The 12,668-nt window shown below is 43.3% G+C and overlaps 1 protein-coding gene across 1 annotated transcript in view; it reads right to left on the bottom strand.

The window, feature by feature from the left end:
• The window catches only part of BMPR1A (bone morphogenetic protein receptor type 1A), a 74,601-nt gene extending 62,435 nt beyond the window's left edge, over positions 1–12,166 (bottom strand). Inside the window, exon 1 of the mRNA XM_014250478.2 lies at positions 12,026–12,166. The gene's annotated coding sequence lies outside the window, so the exon portion shown is untranslated. The remainder of the gene's footprint in view (positions 1–12,025) is intronic.
• Positions 12,167–12,668: the final 502 nt, after the last annotated feature.

Here is a 12,668-nt window from a genome sequence, read left to right as displayed (position 1 = left end):
TTAATAAATTTATTTTTTTAAAAAATAAAATTAGAAAAAAATTTTAGAAACTTGCATTCTAACTTAAAAACTCAACAGGTATTGGCAAATTGCTTTGTATGAGACTAAAATACTTCCTAGTATATCTTCTAAAAGCACAAATTCTGGATGACACTATTTCCTCTGATGAGGAAACTCAGCACAGAAGAATAGCACTTGTCAAATCCAGCACTTTCAAAAAACAAGTGAATTTGCAACAAGCAGTTTAAGCAGAATCTGGTTTTTATTACAATGTAATGGGTTCCGTAGGTGGAAGAGTGTGGACTGCAGACATACTAATATATAAACACGAGTCTGCATCAGTACTCCTATGAGCTTGTCAGACATTTCAACACTGTATTTTTAGATTATTCTTTCATACCAACTGCACTGTTACAGTGGCATTTAATTCCATTATGTTCATTGTCAAAAAGATAATCTGTTTCAACTACAGCACTTCTTTGAAAAAATACATTTTTAGAGACTGTATTTAATTCTCAGTTATATTTCTCCAGTCATAGCCATGAGCCAGCTTAGTGTAATACAGAAAAGAGCACCCACATTTCACTTTCTAGATAGATGCTGTGTCACTTCACCCTCCTTTTGACTAACTCTGTAAAAATCCTTGGATTTGGGAATAGATCACATGTTATATCTGAGCCTGCTATATAAAGATTTTATTGTGCTTTCTCTCTGTTCTAATAAAGCCTGGTTTAATGAAGAGAACAGAAGAAAAAACTTGGCTGAATTGATCTACTCTGCCCTGGTAGTGATGCCAAACACACAACTATGATATTTCTAGTTCTTAAAACTCAAGTGATTCTTTCATCTCAAATTTTTTTCTTCATTCAGGGGAAAAAAAAGAAGGCATAACACAGCAAACAAATTGCATTATGAGTAACAGACATAGGTTTTCTATCAGAATACCTATGGTTTCTATCATAGGTTTTCTAACAGGCCTGGTTTTCTACTGATTTGTTCTATTTTGGTTTATATCTTTTCCCAGTGTAATTGCTCCAGCTCACTATATATCCTGTATGATTTCACTCTCCCTGTCCCTTAGCAATGGATCCATTTCCCCACTCACACACATAATCCTCTAACCACAGTTGTCTCTCCCTTCCCTCCCACATCCTCTGGTGCCAAACAACATCTTGCTGGCTGGACAGTAAAGTGCACATTGACCTCCCTCTTATCAGGTAGAACAAGTCTACTGAACACTTCTGATTGTAACATCCTCCACCTCTGGGGACATTAACACAGCTCAAGACCTTTGAAACAGAAACAGTGTGACATCCACTTCATAATCTGACTAGACATCTAATCTTGAAGCCTGCTGATACATGAAGCTTGTCTTTGAAGTTTTAGTATTACGAGTTTGCCAAACTCCAAAACCTTACAGACTACATCAGAGGTAGAAAAATTTAAGAGAACTACAAAACAAAGGACTCAGCTGTGAAAGAGCGAAGATGAACGTGGGGATGGGAAAGCAAAGATTCTGACCAACCTGTTTTCACTTTGTAGAGTAAGAATATAGTCAATATACACTAAAAAGTTACATGGGATCACCAACATTCAAGGTAATATAAAAAAAATCCCAAAAAAACCCCAAAAACAGCAACAACAAAAAAAGTCACTCCAAACTGGGTAACATTCCCAAAAAGCAGACTTATCCACAAGCACAATACACTATGATGAAACTGGGCCTGGAAGGGGCACTCTTGTTCTCTACTAACAGTAACACTTGGTCTGCCCCCACATCCGCAGCTAGACTGGCAAGAAGTGAAGCCTACTGAAAAAAAAATTTAAAAAGAAGGCAAAAAAGGGTAATGGGCTCTCAGCCAGTTTAGATTCCTGCAGCATCAGAGCAGTGCCAGCCAGCGCTGCTGCAAAGGAAGAGGGAAGGACGCATCAGGGTGGCATGAATAAGGAGTAGAACTGGCCCTTCGAGTGTACCCGGCTGCTTATCTGCAGCACAGAACTGCCCTCTCCATCTGGCAGTTAATTATTCATCCAGCAGACATCAATGGAAGTCTACCTGGCTACACTGCTCTAGTCCTTAGGAAATTATATGATCAATCTTTCCACACTAAGCAAAATAAAGTACCTGAACAGAAAATGTTTAAGATAAGGCAGATACAAAAAAACATGTTACTTCACGTTTGATGGCAGTTTTGTTAAAGCAAACCTAAAAAACGTGTCAATGAAGGCAGATGGGTGCCAATGCAGCAAAAAAAAAAAGCTGTAGGCGTTACAGACACTACTAAGTGCAACAGCAGAGGAGCTGACGTGCCTGGCTGCGTGTGGGTGTGATAAAAGGCCTCCGAATTCGCCGCCTGCTCTGTGGCAGATGTCTCGCCCAGCACTCTGCCTGTGACACTGCCTGCTATCAGACCGGTCAGGAATTAAGGGAGAACAGTCCTCCCTGGCTTCATCCAGAAACCCAGGGAGTTCCTGATCTACAAGGCACAAGTGACTGCGCTATTGCCATCAGTGCACACATCCGTCAACAAATCCATGTGATTGCCAATCTGCACGGCTCTTTCATCCCCAGCCACGTATTCTCACAGCAACTTTTCAACTGAAATATTTGCTCTGAGGAAGGGTAATGCCCCATTTTACCATCCTTGTAAACCTGCCATTCCCTTACACTGTGGAGAAAAAAATCCAGTGGTGAAACACTATTCATCAGTTTCTTAATTTAATTTAAAGTTTGACAGATTACCATCACCATCTCTCTCTCCATTGTTTTTCTTTCCTTAACTGAAGAGGCCCAAGCCTATTTGTAATGCATCCTATTTGTACTGCTGGAAGAAGGAACAATCAAACCAGAAAAAAAAATATCTTCTCATTTTAATGGGACTGTTGAAATTATGTTACCAAAAAGACATAACCTGCATGTCCATGTATAATGAACTTGTACAGCTGAATAATCACATTTTTAAAATACTTAACTGTATAGAATGCTGCTTCAATATTGGCTTAAATTCATTTAAGCCTGTACTGATTGTAAGAAGGGAAGTGTTGGCCCTCCTCTCCTCTTACTCTTCATAAGGTACCATAGTGAGCTGGTAATATTGAAAACCTAGGGGTTTTAATGCAGTTAGTTTTCAGGTAAATTAGCAAACAAATCCAATCTTTTACTTGGGCACAAGTACAAAATTGCAAGTGGAAACAAAAAAGAGAAGAGAAAAAAAAAATCAACACCATACACAGATAGGTTCAATCTAAAGTAGGAGCTTCAAAACAAAGATGTCTCCAAGTGTTAATACCTCATTTAGAGCCTATTACTGTTTTTGCCTCTGTTTGAATTAAATTACATTGCACTTACTGTACCTCATCCAGTATTTTATCATCCAGGCAGCATTCAATACTGCTCAAGCCAGTTTACAGTACCTGTATCAGCTACAAATTTCACCACCTCGCCATCCACTCCCCCCCTTCCACACTATTTCCAAACACACAGAATAAAACAGCCCTCATCGCTTGCTTCCAGTGAGGCTGTTACCACCTCTCTGCCACAGGGGTACCTACCCAGTTCTTCCTGGGAGCCCAGAGCCAGCCAGGGCCTTCCAGATGTGTCTCACCAGTGCTGAGCTGAAGGGCATCATCACCTCCCCACGCTTGCCCACAGCACTCACCCTTGGACAGCGCAGGAGGCACCTCCCGCAGTGCAGGGCTTTGCACTTCCCTTTGTGGAGCTTCATGAGGTTCCTCTCTAGTCCATCCAGGTCCCTGCAAGGGGCTGTGCAAGCACCCACCAAACACTCCCCCCAGTTCTGTATTGCCCACAAACTTCTGAGGGTGTGCTCTGCCCCATTATATGTGAATGTTCACTTGGTTGCACTGTACTGGAAATCCAGCTTGATCCCGGGGTCACACTGCTAGTCACAGGTCCCTAGCTGGACTTTGTGCTGCTGATCACAACTCCTTGAATTCATCACAACTCCTGGTAGCTCATCCAATTTTCAGTCTGTATCACTGTCCCTTTGTCCTGTCTGTACTTCCATCACTTTGTTGATGAGAATGTTAAAAGCGACACTGCCACTACCCTAAGGAATTCAAGACAAACAATATCCACTGCTCCCCACTCAATCATGGAGATAACCTCCTGCAGGCACCTACCAACATTGCCCACGCTGACCTGCTGCTAGGCCTGACACACACCTCTCAACTGACTCCTCGTTCACCCAAGAGGAAGAACTTCAGCAATCTCCACAGCACTCCCACAAAAACCCCCACAACACATCCCTCACCATCTCAGCCTGTCCTTCCTGTAGAGCCCATAACCAGCCCTTGCAGCACTCCAGCCATGTCAGCTGTCCCACCCCATCTTGTATCAAAACAAGATGTGATGGCACACATTCTCCAATTCCTCTTGTTTGTGCCCAATCTTTTCCACAACATACGGAAAATAGTGAAACCCAAATTAAATAATCAACTTAGGTTTAATTTTAGAAATTTCACACTGGCTACACTTTGATAGCCTGAAACCTCATTTCACACTATGACAAAGTTATAGATGCTAGAGAGAAAAATCAACAGTGACAGTGGAGTAATAATATATGGATTGACAGATATGGGAAGAGGTGCTTTGCAGTTATATACAGAGCAAGAAGATTAAGAGTTCTGTCACTCCTATCCCAGGTTAGAAGAGAGCTCTGGGCTCCTCTCCCAGGGCTCAGACCCAGCAAGCCTTTCTCACCACACCACTGCTCCTCTGCCCACACTCCCTGTTACCCAAACACAAAGCCCCACTCTGCTCTTTCAAGTGCTTAGGAGACCCTGGGATCTGTATTTACAGCACACCCACAGCTTCTCTTATCAATCAAAGTAACCTGAAGGAGATTTATTTTACCTTCAGTTGGTCCAAGTACACACAGTAAAATCTTCCAGTAAACAATTAGTTCTTCCAAAAGCAGAAACAGTTTGAAATCGAGGTTCAAAATTGCTGAAAACACTGACATTTCTCTTACACAACCTCAAACTTTTAAATTTCGGTGGAAATTCTTTGAAGCAAGAGTCGCTTTGTACAAAGCAAAAAAAAACCAACAAACCATCTTAGGGTCTTTCATTAACTAAATCACCCTTTATATCAGCACTCAAACCAATGCTTTTCTCAAAGCTCTACCATATGTAAATCTTACTACTATCAGGTAACTCTGATGAACACCAACACTGTCAAAAGGTACAAAGACAAAAAAGAACACAAAAGAAAATGCAAAATTACACATTTTTATAACCTGCTTAGTAGCTCAGAGAGACCTTTTCTAACTACAATTGTTTCATGTGCTATGGATATACACTGCAATAGATTTAATGTGCCTTACAGACTTCAGCTAGCTCCTGGTTATTGGGATGTAGGAAGAAGCTTCCACAGAGTGGAATAATTCCAGTTGTCTGCTAGACTGTCTTATGTGTTCCTCTGGAACAATACTGCTGGCCACTGATGAGAGCAAAGCACTTGAAACATTTTCTCACTAGTGCACCCTCCTTTCATAGTTTTAGTTGGTTACTTTTCCTGTAACCAACTTCTCCTCTGAAATTACGTCAGCAGAAATTAAGATATTTATAAAGAACAACCAAGCAAGAAAAATCAGAGAATTTCATTGCAGCAAACAACTATAGACACTACAGATGCTTAAGGACAAAGAAGGAAATTCTTACATCAGCTCTTCCCTCCACCTCTATTGTCCAGGCTCCTAAGACTATTACTGACAGTATTAGAGAGATGTAAATATTATACAACAGTATTTGAAGCTTTGAGAAAAGCTTGAGTAATGCCAGTTCTGAAACAGAACCTCTGGCTAAGGAACGCACAGCTGCTGAGCAGATGTATAATTTCAGCATTTAGATTCCATTATTTCAAGGGGGATTTTTTTTTTTTACTCCATGTTTTCAGATTTTCTATTTCCATCTGGTTTTTGACCTCCCTCAGCTTCGTCCACTCTTCTCTGCTTAGTTCATTACACCAAAATAATTTTCTAAATTAGAAACATCTCTACATTTAAAAACTTGTGAATTTAAAGAGAGGTGGGGGAGTGAAACAGGGCCAGTGGCAGAACAAAAACAGATAGTTCAACAGAGGCTTGGATTTGAATAAAAACTGTCCTGTCTGGGTCGGGTTTGATTTCGCAGTTCCTGGTCTAACCCAAATTGGCGAGCCTCTAATTGCATTCCTTCCATGAAATTTTAAGACCAGGAAACAGAAGAATATCAGCTATAGGGGAATGTTTCTACACTTTGCCAGAGACTTTTGCCATAAACTTCTAAGTAAAACAACACTTCAGGTTTTGATTCTTTTTAGAGTTATGATTAATTATAGCTGTAATTGTAAAAAAAATTAATTCACCATGCACTAAAAGAGCTTTACAAAACATATAAAGATTTGTGCAAACCAGTATGAGTGGTTGTCAGATCAGCTCAATAAAGAATTTATTAATGCAAGAATAGTATAACATTTAAAAAATATATATCAAGATAGTATTGTTTAGAAATATTTCCATTCATCTAAGTCAAGTAGAGGACTACGGCACAGAATACTGTCTGTCTTAAACTTCAGTCTACACTACAAGTTTTAAAGATTAATTATCCCTGGTATACCCACTCATTCAAATGTGACAGATTGGCCATAAAACCTATCCAATTTTCCATTTAGTTTTAGGCTGAGAATAATAATTTGCCTGGGTTGGGAAGGGCACAATCTTTGATCCTAATGAATGGCATACACATCAGAATATTCTACAGGAAACTTTCTATAGAGTATTTTCACAAGAAAAGAAAAGATAAAATTATGAACTAGTAAATGTGGAAGATAAAATTATAAAAATACATCTCTACTTTAGAACAGAAATCACACATTTTTATTCAGTGGGATTTATTGTTTGCTTTGTCTCTAAGAGAGGACTCTTAGAAAAGTCTTTAAAGACTCTTTTTAAAGACTAAAAAACTCTTTAAAGTGAAACTTCACATTTCTTCCATCATCCGGGACATTTCTGCTTAATACTTGGTACCACTACTGAAATTTTCATTACTGCTAAAATCCTTGCCATAACCTGAAGAGAAGATAGATTCAGATAGAGTCAGTGCCCGAAACACCGAGTGAGGAGAATGGCTGCACCTCATTAGCTGGCAGTTCATCCCTGTGCCCTGTCCCAATCTTGTGCTGTAATTAACTCTCAGTTGTCCAAACCTGACAACTGCAAGGCCTGCTCCTCACACAACACTGAGAGGGAAACAGGAGGGTTTCTAAAATCTTCTCCAAGGCATTCTGTTAAAGATCATTTTCTCTTTCATCAAGAAGAACATGCAGCCAGGAAGAGCACATTTTACCCAGCTTTGTGGTCCCCTCACTCACATTTCCAGTCACCAAAGTTCATTGTTTTCTTCTGATAAATCCCTCTTGTTCTCATACTACTCCCCAAGTTCTTTCATTCCCAAATATAAAGGGACAAGTAGATTATACATTTTTCATATTTTCAGTATCCATTATTCCTGCTGAACAATTCCTCCCAACCCTTCTGTTTATGCTTCCTTTTCAAGCCCCCTGCACCCCTGCAAAAACACATGGAACAGTTCCTCTCCCTGAACACAGCACTGTGAATTTCCAACTGAATACAGGGTTGTAAAAGAATGATTAAATCAGAAAATTTTATCTGAGCTTATTCACCACTTCCATATCCCAAACGTTCTGATTCTGAGCACACAATGTGCTCATTTGCACAAATCTCATGAGCAGAGTACTGATTCTCTGAAATCTTTGATGACTTCAGTCCTTCAAAGTCATTTGAGCTCTGTCCATCAATTTCCAGCCAAATTTGGGATCAGGCTCTCACAGAGGAAGTATAAAGGCCTACAAACGGTTCAAGGTGGGATTTTTTTTTAACAAGAAAAGCAAATTTAAATCATTTCAACAGCTGCAACAGTGAAAAGGAAATCGCTTCCACAAACCAGATTATTTCCTGATATCTATCTTGTGAGACTTAGATATTTCTCTAACTTATCCCTGCTACATCTGCGTGTGTTTATCAACAAAAGCATGGCAAGACTGACAGTTTTCTCTTTAAGATGGTGAAGTGAGGGAATACAGACAAAAAGAATTGCTAGTTGCTTCCACATTTTAAATTAATAAAGTTGACTGAAACCACACTACAAAAATTTATGTGAGATCAAATTTTTGTAAAAAGCATTGCTGCTGTTATAATATATGATGCAAATTAAGCTACAATACTGCAGAGCTGAATTAATAATACTGATTTTTTTTTCCCTTTTAATACAAAACAATTAATGACAACTGAATTACATTTAAATGCACTACATTTTCCTCTGTATTTTGGGGAATCCTATTTTGAGGAAAAAATGAGCATGACAGCATTTAACTGCATGTTGCAGGAACACATCCTGTAAACTGCTACTACACAGATTTTTGTCTAATCAAAATCTTTTAAAACATTCAAAGTTCACACCATCACGATACTCAGAGCACTTTCCCCTCCCCGTGAAGAGTCATCTCACCAGTGACAGGGCGGTGATGGCAGGGACAGCTCCATCAGGGCAATCACTTTCACTGTAACTACAGGTGTCACTCAGAGACACCTGACTCAGGTGTCACGCAGAAACTCAGAGCTGTTGACACACCTGACCTTCAATAAGGCTTTGCTGTGGCTTTTCCTTTCCTCCTGCTTATACAACCTATGAATATTATCACAATCATGAACCAGAGTTTATTTTCCTACCCTAATGCTGACTGTCATTAAACAGTACTAAACCTAACCATAACACATAGAATTCCAGTGAAATGGGCTGGCAGCTACAGGACACCCTTTAGAAAAATGGCAAGAAAAACCCCTCTGGATCATATATCTGAAACAGAATGCCTCTATTTCTCACACCATTTGTGTACAGCTGAAACAATGGAGTCATAACCAGAAACCCAAGCAAGGGTTTTGCACTACCACAAGATGAATGAAATTCTTGCTCTTCTCAAATATATGAACCTAAAATGCTTCAGTGTCCAACCTGTTACAATGAATTTCAAAATACATATTGTAGACTAGTGGCATAATTGCTTTGTTTTACTTTGGAGGCAAACAGACACGAAATACACCTAATATGCTCTGTAAATATACCCAGCAAAGTCCCGAGAAGCCAGTTCTCAACAAAGTCCATCCTGGCAAGTTGGCAGCTTGTCCCTTGCTTTGCTGGTCAGTGGTGGGCCAGCTATTTGTTTTATCAAGTTAAACCTCTTGGGCTTTACACACCCCAAATACAATGTACTACACAGATGGTTCTGGACTAAATCCCTCACAAAACAGCTATTCCATAGATCTTCTCAATAAGAGCACTGAGATTGCTAAAACTACATTTTCTGCACAAAAGAATTTAAATGAGGTGACTGTTTCAACCTTTTACCCAGTTCCAAGGATCACCTAGTGTAGTCTCCGTGTTATTCTACAAGGACACAATGTAGCAGGGCAAGTTTTTACATTCACTGTCAGTTTGAAACATTTTAGAGAGTAACTACTCTGTCTAGTTACTTTTGTGCCAGAGAGTAGTGAACCCTCAACAGCTTTCACATCAACCTTTAACAGATTTCAAGAAAACAAGGCAGAAAGCAATCACATTTTGCCTTAAAGCACTAACAATCCTGGAAGGCACAAAAGAGACCGCTTCAACTGAGGCCCATCAGCCCGACTGTGGTGGGACAACTGCAGAGGGTTCTGCAGATCTTGTCCAAGAAAGGGAAAAGTGGAACCAATAAAGCAGCAGTGAAAGGAAAAACTTTTTGTCAGGCACATTCTGTGCCTGCCTCCAAGTCTTGCATTTTCAGAATGCTAGCAAAGGAAACAAGGCTTCAAGTACTCCTTCTGTACTCACATATGACTCTGACAAGATATACTTTTAAATTACCAAGTTCCTTCTGCCATTTATTTACAGATGACAGTAAGATAAATGAAGAAATCCCAGGCACTGAGAATATGCTCTCTTTTTACTAAGGAACCAAGAAATACCTGAGGCTTTCCCAGGCATCCAGATAGGATGAATTTTCTGACAACTGATGCTTGAAATAAGCAAGGACAAACAAACATTTGTAACAGTTTCTCTGATAGATATTGATTGGTCTCCATTCATCTGTGGTTTCCAGCAATTTACCAAAGAAGCTACTTCAGCTCTGTATGTCAGACCTGGTATCCAGCAAAAGCTCACATATCATTTACATACTCCACCATATTCAGTATTTTTAATGTGCATAACAATTTTCACTGTGAGGATATTGCAGAGCAGTGTCCAAAACATTAGGATTTGGGGTCCCACACACTGGCTTTAAGAAAGTCGGTGCTCTAACTACATACTGTTTTAATAAACATGTCTTTAATCAGTGAATTCCAAGTAACACGCTATTTCAGGCTTGCAGTTCACAGAGAGCTTTCTGCTCTGACTTGAACAAAGGCTCAAACAGATAACATCCAGAGGTCCATTTCAAAACTAAATTACTTCACAATTAAGGGAAGGAAATAATTCAGATCCAGCCACATAAACTCTCTGTCGCTGGAAGAGATCAGCCAGCAGGACATACTAAGGACTGGCAGCTCAATCTTGCAGGTGCATGAAGAAGACCCTTCATAAAATTTCAAACCAGATCTCAGAGCCTATCAGGTTGTACCTGTCTATATAAATACATATCAAATACACAGCCCACGCACACACCCCAAAGAAAATGTGATGCATAACCTAAGAAAAAGGTACAAAAGAACAAAAGTGCAAGACCAAACGACAAATACATCATCAGCAAGTTTTATCCAGGCTGCTATAAATGCCTACAACCTGGAGTATTTCTAGCTGTAGACTGTGTAGATAAATTATCTGACTATAAATTGTGCTTATGTTAACTTTTTTATTCCAGGACTAGGTTCTACTGCAAATCAAACAAGACTTTCAATTTGGAGAGTCATCCTTATCTACAAAAGCAGCTTCTCCATCCCTTTAGGTAACAGGCCTGAACAATCCCTAGCGTGCTAACTTGATAAAAGAACTCAAAGATAATTACCTCTAAGCAGAGACCAAAACATGCAAATTCGGAGAGCAATCAATTTACACTGGGAAAAATCGTCATACAACTAGACATAAAGTAACAGGCAACTGCTGAAAGGAAGTACCACAGCTTACGACCATTCCCTGCTGCTGAATTCACTCTTAATTTTACCAAAACAACATCAGTATGGTTGATTGAAAGGTGGTAAAAACCCATATGTGCTTTTGAACGCTGTTCAATAGATTTTGTAATCAGCTATGAAAACCGCGTACATAATCCGTCCTCAACAGCACAATCTTTCAAGACTAAAGTACGGACGTTATTTGGGGTTATTATTTCTTCAGACTTTTTTTGTTTGACATCGTTGAACTGCAAAAACCGATTTGGAAAGCCGGCGTCCAGCTTTGTTCAAGGCTCGCACAAAAGGAGGGCGAAGCACCTTATTCCTCGTACCCTTCCCACGACGACGGGCGCTGCCGCTCGCTCCGGCTGGGGCGGCTCGGCACCGGGCCCGGGATTACAACACCGGGAAGGGAGGCAGGAGGGAGGGAGAGCAGGGCCGGCGAGCGCCGCGCCGGCCCTGCCCACGCAGGGACCCGCGGGCCCCGCGCAGCCCCCGCGGCGCCCCCCCGGCCCGGCCCGGCGGCGGGCAGCGCCCCCAGCGCCGCGGCGGGGCAGGGCGGCCGGGCCGGGGGCGCTCCCCAGGCCCCGAGCAGCCAGACCGGGGTGGGAGGGCCGCCGCCAGCGGCACGGGAGTCCGCCTTCGACGGCGCTGCCCGGGGCCGGCGCAGACCCCGCCGGGCACCGCCCAGGCCGGGCCGCCCGACGGCGGGGAAGGGGCATTGGCGGCGGAGGGAGCGCCCCGCGCACCCCCGGCAGCAGAGGGAGCGCTGCGGGCGCGGCGCTGCCCGGGGCGCCCCGGCTCTCCCCGCCCGGCCGCCCGGCCGAGGCCTCCGCGGCGCGGCCCGCACTCACCGGCGGTGGGGGCTCCTCATCCTCCGCTCGGGGACGGCAGGCGAAGGGGGAGGGGGCCCGCTCCCCGCCGCGCTCCGCGGGCCGTTCCCGGGGCCCCGACGGCTCCGCTGAGACGGGGGCGAAGGCGGGTGCGTGTCGGGCGGGGAGGGCGGGACGGCTCGGCGCAGGCTCCGTGTCCCGGCAGGCGCTCCCGGCGCGTCCCTGCGGGGCGGGGCGGGAGCGAGCCGGATTCCAATCACTGCAGCCGGGCGCGCGCGCGCGGCGGGGGCCCGCGGGGAGGCGGGAGCGCGCCCGCCGCCCCCGCCCGTCCACCAGCACGTGCCGTGGGCGGGAGGGCTGGCGGGGCTCCCCGGGAAGAAAAGTTGGCCGGGAGGAACCAGCCGGGCCTGCTTTTCCTCCCCGGTAGCCCCTCCGCGGGCGGGAGCGCGGGCCGCAGCCTGGGCCAGCTTGTCACTGGGCGCCCGGGCCCCGGCGTTGTCCTGCCCCGCCGCCCAGCAGAGCTTTCCCCGTGAAGAAGCTCCTCTAGGAAAGGGAAGGAAGGTGTGAGGGAAAAAGTGGCCAAGCCGGTGTCATGGAGGCACTGCTGGCCTTGAAGAGGGTCGAGAAGCGGGAAAAGCACAGCTGCGGCTAGATTTGGCTGCAG

The sequence above is a fragment of the Pseudopodoces humilis genome, chromosome 9, assembly GCF_049639895.1.
Source record: "Pseudopodoces humilis isolate 2021_Gansu_Grassland_sample_001 chromosome 9, ASM4963989v1, whole genome shotgun sequence".
Classification (NCBI taxonomy): Eukaryota; Metazoa; Chordata; class Aves; order Passeriformes; family Paridae; genus Pseudopodoces; species Pseudopodoces humilis.
This window is presented reverse-complemented; position numbering and strand designations above follow the sequence as displayed.